Genomic DNA, 15,685 nt, shown 5'->3' on the forward strand with positions numbered 1-15,685 from the left:
CCCCGTCTAAGATTTGGTTGCGTTTGGAATAACTCCGTAAATAGGGATACATCGCTCCCTCATACCAAGATGAGGAGAAAACATTAAATATAGGAAAAAATTCTAGTAAGATGAAATGAACCATTACGAGATAGATGGAAGTCCACCACATCACAGTAATTAATTAGGTAAAGCAATTTAATCCATATGGGAAGGTATCAGAACAAACTTAGTTGGTCTCTAAGGTGCTACTGGACATTTATTTATATATCTATATATAGATATATGAGAAATATTATGATAGGACTGAATCATATTGAATTGTATCAAACAGAAGATACTTTTTGTTATTGAATCTTTTTTTGTTATTGTCTTTGTTTTGTCTTTGTCTTTTCTCATTTTTGTTTCTTTTTTTCTTTCCTTTTTATGTATGTTGAGATGTAAGGTTTCTAAGTCTGATATTATCTGATGTATATAGACGTTATCAATGTATGTATTTGTTATTTATGCATTTGTATATTTCAAAAACTGAAAAAAATAATAAAGAAAAATGAATACACACACACACACACAAATATATATATACACACTGCTGCTGAAGCTTTGCATGTGATTTTCACCATACAGTAAAATCTTTGGCTTGCATGTCTTCAGTGTTGCACCCATCTCCATATTTTGGCAGAAAAGTAAGTAAATGTCCTCTAAAGCAGTTGTGTGCAAAGATCCAGAGGGCAGGACTAATGGAAACAGACAGACAGACAGACAGACAGATGATAGATAGATAGATGATAGATAGATAGATAGATAGATAGATAGATAGATAGATAGATGATAGATAGATATAGATAGATGATAGATAGATAGATAGATAGATAGATAGATAGATAGATAGATAGATAGATGATAGATAGATAGATGATAGATAGATAGATAGATAGATGATAGATAGATAGATAGATAGATTGATAGATGATAGATAGATAGATAGATAGATAGATAGATAGATAGATAGATAGATAGATAGATAGATAGATAGATAGATAAGAGTGCCAGGAAGCAGGGAGTGCTGATGGTGCACTAAAAATATAGTCTCAATATCTGGAGTTAATTATTATTACTTATTCAATAAATTGGATTTGGAGAATGGAGATATATTTTAGCATTCTTTTTTTCTGCATCGTTCTTCCAGTACATCAGAAATGGCTTCTGCAACAGAGGCTATTTTAGTTGCAATCTATGCTATGACACTGCTATAAAAGCGGTGCCTGGCTTCCAATCTTTGAAACACTTTCTCCATAGCAATTTCGTAGACTTCATAGGACTACTCTGAAGGAAAAAGGGGAAATTTTCTATGAAGCACATTACTCTGGAATTATTGCTTTTGAGCTTTCAGTATGAAATGCACCTACTAATATATATGTAAACTGTAAACATGTTTATATATGTAAACAGCCATCCAAACGCTCCACATTAAATCCTAGCATCTAGTGATACCCTACTGTATGCCAAAGGCTGCAAAATATTCAAATCCTAAGTCTCCATAATTTTCCTTTTTTAAATTCCTGATTATAACTTATAACAAAATGCTTAAACAGTGGTATCCTATGAAGTCATACTCTGAGTAAACCCATTAAGATAAATGGCTCTGCTCCAAGTATGACTAACATTGGAGAGCAGCCAAAATAATTGCTCAAAATATCCCTTTATTTTTATACCACTGGGGGATGCAATAAAGCGCATACTCATTTCCAGCTGAGATCTACTAAAATCGATCAGGTGTGGTTCCAAGGAGATGTATCTCATTTGGCCTAACACTGCGTGCAAACTGATTTACATTCCTTAGTGTGTTTATCCTTACAACATCCCTTTGAGACAAAGATACAAATCAGATGTGCTCTCAACTGTCTTCATAGCATTTTCTTATCTATAAAATCCTTCTGAGGCTACTTAAGTGATGTTTACTCTTTTAACAACACCTCTGAGAATCCAGTCTGTGGGACATACCCAACAAAGTGTATAGTTAAAAACGTGCATGTTGTCTCATTGTCTTTGCTTCTTGAGAATTGCAAGTATGCAATCTGGCTGCTTCCACTCCATTTCTGTACATGTGGAAGGCAAGCCCCTCACAGCAGCCAATCAAAACCTTCCCTCCCTCTCTTTACCACGGCTGTATTGACAAGGGTGAAAGGAGCTGCGGTGCTCCGTCTTGGGCAGTCAAGAAGATCAACCTCATCATGTAACAGGCAGAACCAAGAGGGTGCAATGGATGAAGGCAGCTAACATCCAAGGAAGTATTTCTTCATATGGGGTGCATTGCTAAACCATGAGATTTACTACCACAAGATGTTGTGATGGGCACCACCTAGGATGGCTTGAAAGGGAGATTAGACAAATTCACAAAGGGTAAGGCAGTCAACAGTTAGCAGTCACCAGTCTTAGGGCTTTTTCCCCCAGCCAGAACTCACTAGAACTTAGTTCTGGCACCACTCAGGTGGATGCCATTGTCATGATAAGAGAACAAGGGAAGGGTTCATGGTGAGTTCCAGCACCTCTTTTTCTAGAAAAATAGCACTGGTTAGATATAAATTCCATTTCATATCAGAGGCAGTATGCCTCTGAATACCAATTTCTGAAAAATATGAGTAGGAAAGTGTTATTGCCATCAGTCCCCTCTTGTGGGCTTTGCAGAGGCATTATTGAACCAGAAAGCTGGGCAATTATTATTATTATTATTATTATTATTATTATTATTATTATTATATTGAATTTGTTGGTCACTTTATCTTGCTTAGGGCAACCCAAAGCACCATTTATGACCAAACAAGATGGGGCTTTAGCCTCATCCAACAGGGCTCTTATAATGTTCTCAAGCTCAAGCTCAAGCTCAATGCCTTTAGCTGTCCTTCCACCCACCTACCTCCTTACTTACAGCCAGTCTGGGGAGTGATACTGGCTGTTGGCCTCCTCCTCTTTAGTCTCAGTGTTTCCTTTGTAGAACTCAAAAAGGAGGAGGAAAGGGTGAAAACCAGAATTAGTTAGCTTCACCTATCATTGGCCCTGGCTCCAGCAGCCATTTTCTCTGGCTCCACCCACTGTTGGCCTCTCTGTTTCCTTCCTACCTTACTGTTTGCAAGTGGCACCAGTTTCCACCATGTTGGCCCAAGCAGATGAGGTGGGGGCTTTGGGCTCTGCTTCAGGCAGCAAAATGTCTTGGGCTAGCACTACAACAGGATACTCTACTGCCTTCTCCCGGTTTAGAAGGCCGGGTTGAAGCCAGGGCACTCATTTCCATGTCACAAAGAGCAGTGACAAGGTAAGGCAAGTCCAGTGGTCTGGTCTGGTCCAGGTTAAGTGCTACAACATCCTAGCCAGCACCCTGGAGAGCTCCCTGTAGCCAGTACTGGCTGAAACACTCTCTGGTAGAGCTGTTATCTCAACAGTGTATTAAACCATCTAAGGCCTTATGAAGGCTTGCAGGCCAAATACATCCTATTCAGTATGACCTTTAAGGAGCTGTCTTGTTCATTTAAAGGGTGATTGCCCTATTCTATAGCTTCTGGCTGTGAAAAGGTAGTAAGGGTGGAATTGGAGAAGTGTCCTCTGAGCCAGAAGAGTCAGGCAAGGCTACATCCTCTAGCCTTGATAGGGCTCCTCTGACAATGCGTCCTCTTCCTCTGTGGCTACCAGTGACCAGTACTTTATCTCATACTTTTCATAGGTTTCATAATCCAGCAGCCCACTCATATTTGGTCCCCGCACATACAGTTTGCTCTTCACAACAAACACAAGTAGAGGTATGGACTTACACTATATTACATGCTGAAATTGTTTTAAAGTTAATCTACATATCCAAGTTTCTGTTTGGCACATCTAATGGACCAATGTCCATTCTCACCATCCTCCTTTACCTTTATACAAACGGATACAGTCTGTCTTGGACACCCCGCCATGCCTCCTGAATTTGGTTTGGTGGGGTGGAGAAACCCTGGAACAGTGCACAGAGGAGAAAGGGAGGTTGTTCCTTATGGCAAACCAAAATGGTTGTCCCAGTGCAACAACTGACGCACTGCTTCCCAGGAAGTCATGGCCATTAAACTGATATGTAGTGTTTTCTATGCCCCATGGCTCCAGAGGATTCTATATTACAAAATTCCATACTCCCACTTAGGTATTTCTTGTATATTTACAAGAAATTATGTATCACATTCAACAATCAGACGTGTTTTCTTGTGCTTTCTCACTGGGAAGCCGAAATTGGCTGTTGCCTCCCAGTCCATGTACACTGTATTTGTAATTACATTTACATTTGTAGTGACATGTATAATTATGTTTACTGATTAAACGTAATGTGCATTCATCAGATACGATGGTTTACATGTGGGCTGCCTGCCAGTCCCTACATTAAAGGACAGTCTTTGAATTTCTAAAGTGTGATATCTAATAGCAAAACCCATAAAAGGCATTATCATTGTCTTAACCCTTTCCTTTATCTTGTAATGCCATTAGCACATTGCTCTCACCAGCAGGATCAAGATTCCAGCTAATGGCCACATTCATATCATGATGCCACTTGAAAAAGTTCTGGCTCCCCCCCAAAATAATTCTGGGAGCTTTAGTTTGTTAAGGGTGCTGAGGTAATATCAAATTGAAAGCTCATGTCAGGCACTGATTCTGTAGAAATCCTTTGGAATCTTCATTCTTCTCAAGCTCAGTCCAGATACAGTGGTACCTCGGGTTACGTACGCTTTAGGTTACATATGCTTCAGGTTACAGACTCCGCTAACCCAGAAATAGTACCTCAGGTTAAGAACTTTGCTTCAGGATGAGAACAGAAATCATGTTCCAGCGGCACGGCGGCAGCAGCAGGCCCCATTAGCTGAAGTGGTGCTTCAGGTTAAGAACAGTTTCAGGTTAAGAACAGACCTCCAGAGCGAATTAAATTCTTAACCCGAGGTACCATGTATATGCATTGTATAACTTGGTGTTCCCCGCTTCCTTTTTAAACATTATTTCGGAAAGCAAAAAGACTATATAGCACAGGCATAGGCAAACTCCAGCCCTCCAGATGTTTGGGACTACAATTCCCATCATCCCTAGCTAACAGGACCAGTGGTCAGGGATGATGGGAATTGTAGTCCCAAACATCTGGAGGGCCAGAGTTTCCCTATGCCTGATATAGCTAGACTGGAGTCATCGCTTTAAATACTTTGTAATATCTTCCACATAATACAATGATCAGTTAGACTGTGGGCATTAGCTAAACTTACCTAGCAAGTCATCCAGGAGAAATTATTGGAGGACTGCAAGTCCACACTATGCAATATCTTTCTGCCATTGCTGGTCCCTGAGGTTCCACTGCTCTATTCCTGTTACATCTCACTACTGAAGAACATTTACTTTCATGCTCTTATTTCATGTTCTAGTTGATGCTTTTATCTTGAATGTATTGATGGCTTACCTCTGAGCCAGGCCACATAGTAAATGCATTTTCTTTTAGAATCTGGGGGGGTCTTTTATTATTTTAACAACTTTTTCTGGCAATTGCTCCCCCCCCCTTTTTTTGCTGTCTTTTAAAATACTGTATTTGCAATAACTGGCCCATAGGCCCATACATTTCAGCTGTTTTCACATGCAGACCTTGTTGTGGTTAGCTATTTTCTGGCTTCCCAGGAACCAAAAAGGAATAGCAGTGGAAAGCATTGCTTTATTTATTGAGCTTGGCAGTGTAAGTGCTGCTGATTTGTGAGGCCTGGTTGGGAATTATTTATTTAGTGAGCTGGTGAAAGAAACACCTGCCTTCTTAAGCTTGTGAAGTTGCTATCTCTGGGTTGCACCCAGTGCTAGCTCAGAGTAGACCCATGGAAATGAATGGACATGGCTAATTTCATTTCATTGGGTCTACTCTGAATAGATTTGAGTTCGAGACAACTCTGTTTTTTATTATGTTGCTTTTATTTTGGTTTTTTTAAGCATAGACACAAGTGACTGGCTCTTCTTGTACCGTATTCCATTATTTAATAAAAAAGCAAATTGAATGAGATTTCACAAAACTTACAACAAGCACTTCTTGAGTAGGCTGGCATTTTTTAATAATGTGGAATCATATACCTGTACATATAACTGGTCTCTGAGGATCATCCAGTCAAACTCTCTGCAATGCAGGAATATGCAGCTGTCCCAAAGGGTATTGAACCTGCAAACTTATAAGGATAGTTCAGTTGGTTAGAGTGTGGTGTTGATGACCCACACTATAACCAGGAAGCAGAGAGGAACAGTGAGCTGGGATGTACCCAACAGAGCAAAAGAGGCTGCAGGGGAAGGACACTGATGCTGCTACTATGGAGTAAGCTGGTGTGTTTTGGGGTGCTGCTGCTGCTGCTATAAGTCCCTCCAGGCTCAGGTTGTATATGTGTGTAAATAAGCCATAAAGACACTATAGCATGGGTAGGCAAACTAAGGCCCGGGGGCCGGATTGGGCCCCATCACCTTCTAAATCCAGCCCGCAGATGGTCCGGGAATCAGAGTGTTTTTACATGAGTAGAATGTGTGCTTTTGTTTAAAATGCATCTCTGGGTTATTTGTGAGGCATAGGAATTCGTTCATTTCCCCCCAAAAAATATAGTCTGCCCCCTTAAGGTCTGAGGGACAGTGGACTGGCCCCCTGCTGAAAAAGTTTGCTGACCCCTGCACTATAGCCTCCATTGTGCCTATTGTCCCAAAGGAAACTCAAACTCTGGATAAGCAGGCCTGCAACCCGTAGAATCTTGTACAGCCACTCATCAGAGATTGAGGTGGTATGTAACAATATAAAAACAGTTTAAAAAGCAGGACATCCAAAAAAAATTGACCCAGGGCAGAAGGCAACTGGGTTAAAGATTTTATAAGGTTTGTTGAAAGGGGAATGTTGTTAGCAGGTGACAAAAGAAAACAAACGCACACACCCAGTATCGGATTACCAAATAGGCAGAGTAGGCCTGTGGTCCCCAGGCCATTTAGGGGTCCCACAACAATGGATCAAAACTGGTTTATTATAATTGTTGGTTGGTGAAATAAAAAAACATATGAGGAGATAATTTGTGAGCCCCCCCCCCCCAAGATTTCGACTGCCATGGGGCCTCCACGGGGTTTAATCTAGCACTGCACACACCCGCAGTAGAGAAGTAGCCACTCTGATATGCACTGGAAGTTCCAAAAGATAAATACCGCCGCACTGAAGGCCTGATTCCAACACTGTGGAACGGACCTCCTGATAGAATGGTATATGCAAAATGCCCCCCTTGTGCCAAACACTGTCGTTGGTTAGGTATTTATGGGCTGCAGCATACATCTACCAACCATCTTAGGGAAGGAGATCAAATAGTCAAATAGTTCGAATACGTAAGAACCCTCCCTCTCAGCTGTGGTTCTTACAATGTCAGTGTCACTTTCTGCTAAGATCTGAAATCATGCAGTATTATGAAAAAATAAAACGGAATTTCAGTGAATGATTATCTGGGTCTACTTATTTATTCCCTTCTGCAGTTTGTCCCTCAGGGCTTCTGTAAGTGGCTGCCATAAGTGATAATATATATGGTTGTATATATCGAAGCTGAAAGGAATCAGCTTATGGAGCGGCTGTCTCTCTGATAGATTGATAAACGCACCGGTCTATTAATCCATGTCTGAATTTGGCTTCCCATTCAAAATACGAAAGCCCATGCTTTTGACTGCCTCAATTTGCTTCTTGAAACATGTTGTACTCACAGAAATATCCTTGAGGCAAGTTTTTGAGGGAGAAACAGCCATATAGCAGACCTCGGTCATTAAGACGGGGCTGCCCCAGTCACATGTAGGGTGGAGGAGGGGTGGCTCCTGCTGGACCAGACCAAAGGCCCATGTAGTCCACTATTCTGTTTCCCACAATGGCTAACCAAATGCTTCTGGAAAGTCCAGAAGCAAAGGTGTGCATAGAGTACTGAACCTCTCTCTAGCCCTCACTTTGCCCTTACCAGCTTTCATCCAGGCTTTCGTATCAAAGCTTGCATAGAAATGAAATGATCTCAGGGAATGAACTGCAGGGAGAAGCCAGAGGGAGGATAGGGGTTTCATCTTCACCCCACAGCTTCAGACATGATGTTCATAAATTCATGTTTAAATTCCTGTACAGCTTGGCTTCGGTTATACAAACAAGCCTCAGCACCAAGTATAATAACTTGGAATATATATAAATTGGGCAGGCTGGCTGGTTTGTGGTTAAATTAAGCCTCTGCTAATTTGTAGGAGCTGGAACAAAATCTTGCAGTGTGCTACGCTCCTCTTCAGCCAGCCAGCCAGCCAGCCATGCCTTCATTCAAGAAACTCCATAGTCCACTTCAGGCATTCAAAGAGGGCTCAACCTGGGGAGGGTGAAGGGGTACCTGCACCAGATTCTCCCACTCCACCCCTTCGTACCTTCTTGCACTGGGTAGAAAGGTCTCAAGGGGGCTTCTAAATGCCCATAAAAGCCCAATCATGAGACTTCTACTCGTGTCCAGCTTCTGAATACCTGCCTCTGAAAATTGCTATGGCACTCAGGTCCTGGTTGTGGGTTCCTGCAGGCATCTGATAGCCCACTAGACTAGATGGGTCTTTGACCTGATTCAATAGGACACTTAATGTGGGAGTACTGGGAGCTGCGCCCAGAGTGCATGGGTATGTGTGTGCTCCCACCACCCTCCTCAGTTTGAGCCAGGCAACACTAGTGGACCCATTTAGTCCCCTACCCCATTGGCTGATATAAATATTTCCAAATCCCTCAGTTGGACGACCCCAAAATTATCTCCATACGCCACTATTAGAGCCGGTAACACTCCCATTAGGAGACTGTGGTTGCTGCAGGCCTTGATTTATGCACAGACAGTGGCCAAAGGTATCCGAGGCCTAAGTTGCACTTCTCCCACAATGAAGTTGTGGAAGAGAAAACTGTGGTGTTTGGTCTAACATTATTCCTGACTGAAACAGAAGAACACAAAAAGGTACCTTACTCTTTATGTCTGAGGAAAAACAGTCCCCTGGTTGCCGTAACAACACACTTTGGAAGTTTGAGTGCTACAGCTATATGACTCTTACCATTTGCAAAATAATAGACCATGACTCTGATACTGATATAGTCATCTTCACACTTTGCAATGGATTACAACAATGTATGATCATGATATTCCACCTTTCAGGATACCTATCCTTCCAAAACAACTTATAGCTAACATTTAAAATACATTTTAAAACCACTTTAATCACTAATCAACATATAAGAAGTAATCAGGGTCCTTCTCACAGGGCATCTTGCCTGTGGGGCAAGAGGACAGTCTAGCTAAAACAGGAGCAGGCCTTGGGGGCTTCTGCTATTTTAAAATAGCACATATAAAAATTCTGTTGAGTCTACTTTGCTACACTTTGATTGCATTTCTCATGCATTTTGCCAAGGCAGAAAGGTTCTTGCTTTCCAACAGACAATGTTTAGAACTTCAGTCTGCTCATATCATCTTCTATGTTAAATCTGTTAATTGCCAAGTTCATCACACCATAATTGTGGCACCATTTCTTTCTTTTCTTTTTTTTGGAGATTTTTGGCATGGTTCCCCCTCCCCCACTTACCCATGGATGATTAAAGCATCAACTTCATTACAGAGGAATCATGGCAATAAGGTTTATGTATAACCCAGAATATTTGAACCATCACTTTTTAATCATTGTGCCATTTCACACAAACCAAACACTTGGCAATGTTAGCCTCTTTGAAGAACTGGACCAGCTTCTGTCTGTTGCAGAAATCATTCCCATTCTGAAAGGTATTTTCTCCATATCTGCCCAGTCAAGGAAGCCAAACACTCTCTTGGCTTCCTGTAGGGGCAGCAACAAAGTCGGTCTTGGTAGTGTGTAAGCAAAAACCACATTGGTGGGCAAAATGATAGCAGCATTGCAGTGGCAACGAAGTGATCGCTTCCTCTGGTACCCTCTTCCAGTTGGTATAAAGCTGCTCCAGAAGTTATATATTGATTTATGCTGCTGTAACAGGACTTCCTCTGATTCTCCAATGACTCCACTGGACTCAGATGCAGTAAGGACTTGATTGGAAACTGAGCTTGCTGTCAGCACTGATCAGCTGATAGCTGACTTCAAAGGGGCTCACTATAACTACTGATCAACAAGCCCCTTTGAGTTTGGCAGGTGGGCACAAAGTTGGGCACCCAACAGGTGGGTGTGACAAATAAAAGATCAGGCCTGATGGTCAGGTTCAGTTTCCCATTCCTGCTACAGCTCCATAGGCAGTGGGTCTCAAATATTTTAGAAGTGGAGCTCAAGAGAATAGGACTGCATCTTTAATGGGGCTTTTGTTTCTAATATATTTTCATGAGTACAACCGGCAATATACAAATCTGTGAAGAAAAGGATTATTATATTAGCTTATTGAAAACAAAGTCTCATCAAAATAGAAGTTGCAAATATTTATAATTGATACTGTTAAGGTTATGCCATAGAGTCTAGTTAATAATTTTGACTGGAATTGAAGCATTTCAAATCTGAATATTTTTCCTGTGTGGATCTTTTCTAAATAATGTTGTTCTCTTTTTCTCCACTGGAAAGAATTTCATTATCCTCCTCTTCCACCCACCCAGCACTGAATATATTTACTTCAATCCCATAACTGCTATTTAAAAGGCACAAACAAATCATGAATATAGATTTTACTTGTTTCAGACTATGACACAGAAGCATTTATAATGCAACTCTGTTCTACCCCAAAACACCGGAGACCATTTCTTTGTATAATTTATTATCTATAACAGTGTATTGAGCAGAGGCTGAGGATACAAATTGTACTTCTGGCTTCAGAACAAGTAGACTTTTAATACATGTTAGCATTTTTTTACAACTAAAGTCAATTTAGAATATGAAAGGGGCAGTTTCAGCTAATACACTGAGACAACTACTAACATTTGAAGCTACCATCTAGCAAGACAGTTGTTCCTATGTGTGTGTGGGGGTACTCTTTTGTTTGAGCAGGGGGGAAATGGATAATGCAATGGCCTAATTGCCTGTGAAAAAGGAGAGGACTTGGTAAGAAGGGGAGAAGGGTGGCTGGGCAAAATGAAATGTATCCTAGAACTAATGGAGTCATCATAGCTAGACTACTGTTCTACCCAACTGCAATCTAATGCACATTTACAACTAGGAAGTAAGGCCAGCTCAACAAAAGAGAGAGCTCTGATTAAACACACAGAGAACTGGAACGCAAATTTGTCATCTCATCTGGGGATTTTGCTGGAGCAGGAGACTGTTCCCCCATAGAACACCAGCCCATTTGACCAAAGGCTAGTGTCATCTGCTGCCAGACAGAAAATGGTCAACAAAGGGTACCAGCTTGCTCTACCTAGGTCAGAGATAGGGGGACCAGATGCTGTTGGATTCCACCTTCCCCCATCAGCATCAGCTAAGGGTCCGAGGTGATGGAAATTTAAGTAGGCTACAATGGAGGGCCACAGGTTCCCTATCTCTGATCTAGATATGTTTCTACCTGCCCCACACCTGATACCATGTTGGGAGCCAAACGTGGAGTTCTTAGAACTGTAGGGCTGGAAGGGACCACAAGGATCATCTAGTCCAACCCCCTGCAATGCAGGAATCTTTCACCCAATTTGGGTCTTGAAGCCATGACCCTGAGTTTTATGCTCTAGCAATTGAGCAATTGAGCAATTAGCATTTGTTAACACTTCCAGGTGCTCAAAGAACTGCACATGCCATATTTGACCTGTGGTCTTCACTCCTGTCATAACAAAGTGTTGTAGTCAAAAAAGATTCATGTATGCCACTGTGGTCGCAGTCTCTTGAAACAGTGGATTACAGCTGCCATTCTATATCCACTTTCCTGCAAACAAGCTCCACTGAGCTCAGTGGGAGCTAGTTTTGTGCAGACATGTATGAACTTGTGTTGTAAACTATGATCTTGTTGTAATGAGTTAATCTCCATGGTAAATCCTGAATGTGCTTTGAAACCTCTCTGTTTATCTTTTTCACATTATTAAATAGAGGCGATTTCAATAAAGGTCAAAATTAAATTCTGCTGCCACATCAGATAAATAAATGCTCCTCCAGTATTGAATCTTTGGAAGTTCATTTTCTACACTGGCATGTTTCATTTGCTGATAACATAAATAAGAGTGATAACATAACATTTGCTGATAACATAAATAAGAGTCAATGTGCTGCACACTTTAAAATTTAAGCTGATGTGGTTTATAAATTATTAGATGTATTTAAGAAAGTACATTCTACTCATTCTCCTTGCAGAAGGACAGGATGTCAACATTTCTATTGTGGTTACTTAACAGTTTTTCTTCTTCTGAAAATAGTGAATACATGTATCAGATAGCCTAAAAATGTGGACTATCAAGTAGATCAGAAGCTTACTCTGTTGCACAAACTTTCTCAGAATTGATACTCCAAATTCATCGACAGATTTATCCCGCATACTCATCATTGTTGATTGTACTCCTTTTCTATGCTACTCATTTCCCACCCATGACTCCATCTCACTCCAGCTGTTTCACCAGTGATATTTCTCCAGGGTAGTGGCGTTTCTTCCAAATCCTATAGCTCCTCCGTTGCTGAACCTTGCCCTTAATTAACTTAAGTTTTTTGACTGGTTGACAGTCCTGTTTCATGGGCTTAGCATTCATTCAATTTAATAACGTCCTATAGTATAAGCTCTTGAACTTACTAGGCCATCCTCACTTCATAGCTCATAATTTTTATAAGGTCAAAGAACTACTGAGAGCCTAATGCAATCCTCCATGACATTCATTTGCCTAGGAAAATCAACTTGTGCCCTTTGCAAGGAACTAAGGATTCCCTTTGTTTGGATGAAGGATACAGCACAAGCATGACTATTTATGAACATCTAAATATAGGAGTCTTTGGAGCCATCCTTTAATTTCTTCGGTAAGGTGAGTGTTAGCTTCTTACTTGAAGCAGCCTACCTTCCATTTGGAAGCACATTCAGCATGTGTCATTGTGGTAACCCAAACAAAGTAAAGTGGTGATGTTATAAGGCAATAGGTCAAAAATGAATGACACATTAATAACTTGCTTACTTAAGTACAGCATTTTTTCTCAACTATCTCTACAGAAATGCTTCATTAAGCTAAAATGGTTTGTTGCAGGTTTGTTTTCCAAGTCACACTTGCTGCCTTTGAAAAGCCACAAGGCCCCTTTATTCCAGAAACCTTGTAAAACCAACAATGAAAGCAAGTTGTATTTTATGTTGACACAAGAATCATTGTCAATAAATCCATTGTATAAATACTAACACAGCAAGACATGATATTGCCCATAAAGATCCGTGCTTCTATCTCATGTCATGACAACATTTAACCCACAGAACCTCATTCCCAATAAAGATTTCAAATGTGCACCAGTTCATCTTCTTCTTGTCCTCTTCCTAAAAGACTATTTAGTTATTAACATGCATATTGGACAGAACTGAACACTCAATCAAGTACTTCGGGAAAAGAAAAGGCTAAGGAGTAAACACAAATCAGGAATGAGATGGTTGGATGGCACCCTTATATGCCTCCTTTTGGCAACTTCTGTAGCCAAGTTGGTGCCAAATGCTCTGCTTTCCTTTGGACCACATCAGCAAGGCTGAGGGAGGTATTGTTGTCTAAGCAGCCCAGGACCTCTGTACATAATGTCCAGGCTTGCACACTGTGGAAGGCAGCTTCAGTGCTGCTAATGCAGCGGTTTGACTTCACTCTTTGAGGCACACTCCACTGTCTCTCGAGACAGATAGGTGCCAACAATATATGTTAAGAACCATGGTCAGATCCAGCCTGTCCACATATAGCCTGGACAAAAATAACAAAGTAAATGTGCATCTGCATTAATACTAGCTGTTCACCTGCTTTCTATATTGATATGCACCCAAGTCTATTTTATTTGCTAAATGAGTTTAAACCAGGAAAGGGAAGCCTGTGATACCTTCCCCTCTCCGCAAAATATTATTTGACTCTCACCAGGCTAATGGTCAGGAATGATGAGAGTTGCATTTCAACAATATCAGGGGTGGGGGTGGGGTGAAGTGTTCTTCATATCTGGCATAAAGAAATAATGCTGTGGGAATATACTTTGAAGTTCAAAAAACCAATACTAAATAACCTTGCGTAAAAATACTCTGAATATTTTATAGAATGGAGTGATATACCGTAACTTGATAAAGAAAAACAATTCTGAACATGCTTTCTGTTTTGGGGATTATCATAATAAGAAACCTGCCTGATGAAGACATCTGGATACAACACACCATCATGCTCTTAAACCTTGATTATGAAACGAAAAGGATATCATCCTTTCCTCCCTTCCGTTATGAGGATTGCTCAGAACACATATCTGCATATTATTTCTCCATGTTCAGGAAATAAGCCATTCCAGGAAACGAATCATGGGGAGAATTTAGCTGTGGAAACTTTCCTACTGCTCTATTCTGCCAGGATACTGTCGGTGTGACAGAGCTGGCACCCAAACTAGCATGCTTTGCCAAGCATACATGATGCAGTTGTTTCATTTTAATCTTGGTAGCGGAGTGTCCATGTAAGGCACTCCTGACAAGATCAGAGGTTTTCTGGAAATGGAGTTTTATTAAGAAACCATAATGAAAGAGCAAGTTAACTGTAAATGCTCTTTCCAAAGGAGGGAGGAGGAGAAAGAAAGAGCCACGAGGAGTGTTGTTGACTGCAGTGGAGCTTGCAACAAATTGCTTCAACTTCTGAGGTGAGAGGATGGAGGAGTTGCAGTGATAATTGGAAAACTGGCAAGTGGGGCAGAGATGCAGAAAGAGGCAGAGGGAGAGGGAGAAAGAGAAAAGGAGTTATAATATTTTTCCTTTTTTCTGCTCTCTCCAGAAGGAGAGGGAATGGGGTTTGGCAGTGCAAGAACAAGGACCCTGCTGGAAGTTCCCAACAATTTAATTAGGCAGAAGGTCTGTCAGCTAAACTAACAAATGACACACTTGAAAGACTGGGCAGCCTTGAGGAACAGGATTCTTAGAGAGTTTTCTGTAGTTCAGGGGTTCTGAGTCAGCTACAGCCTTGATTACAAACACTCACAAAAGTGTTGGGTGGTTTTAGAATTACGTTTTGCAGGTTAACAAAAGAAGTCTCCCCTCCCCACCTAGCAAAAGAGAAGTGGTGGGCTTTTGCTGTACTTCTTGGGAAGCGCACTCACAATCTCAAGGGTAGCTGACATGGTCTCCTCCAGATGTTGTTGGACTCCAACTCCCATGAGCTCCAGACAGCAAGGCCAATGGTCAGGAACAGTGAGAGCTGTAAGCTGTAGTCTAGCAAAATCAAGATGGCACCATGTTGGCTACCCCTGTGATGGACAATGCAGGATTGCCTTGGTTTTATTAAACATGGATAAAGATTTGGCTTTATGATTTTCAGAAGTCCTGCACTGTATAGAGAGTAAAGACACTCTTTTGTCCATTAAAATAGAGGTTTTCTGTGCGAACTTCAAATTCAGAGTCTCCAATGACAGGGTGGAATCAAGCAGTAGACCCAGACTATGTACTTGATCTTTTAGGAGGAATGCACAACAAGCCATGAACCCAGTTTTTGGACCTAGGAACCCTCCAGCCTCCACCTTGTCAGCATACGACTTGTGTTTATTGCCGCCATCTAGGCACCGGCCAAAG

This window comes from Podarcis erhardii, assembly GCF_964252035.2.
Source record: "Podarcis erhardii genome assembly, chromosome: 3".
Classification (NCBI taxonomy): domain Eukaryota; kingdom Metazoa; phylum Chordata; class Lepidosauria; order Squamata; family Lacertidae; genus Podarcis; species Podarcis erhardii.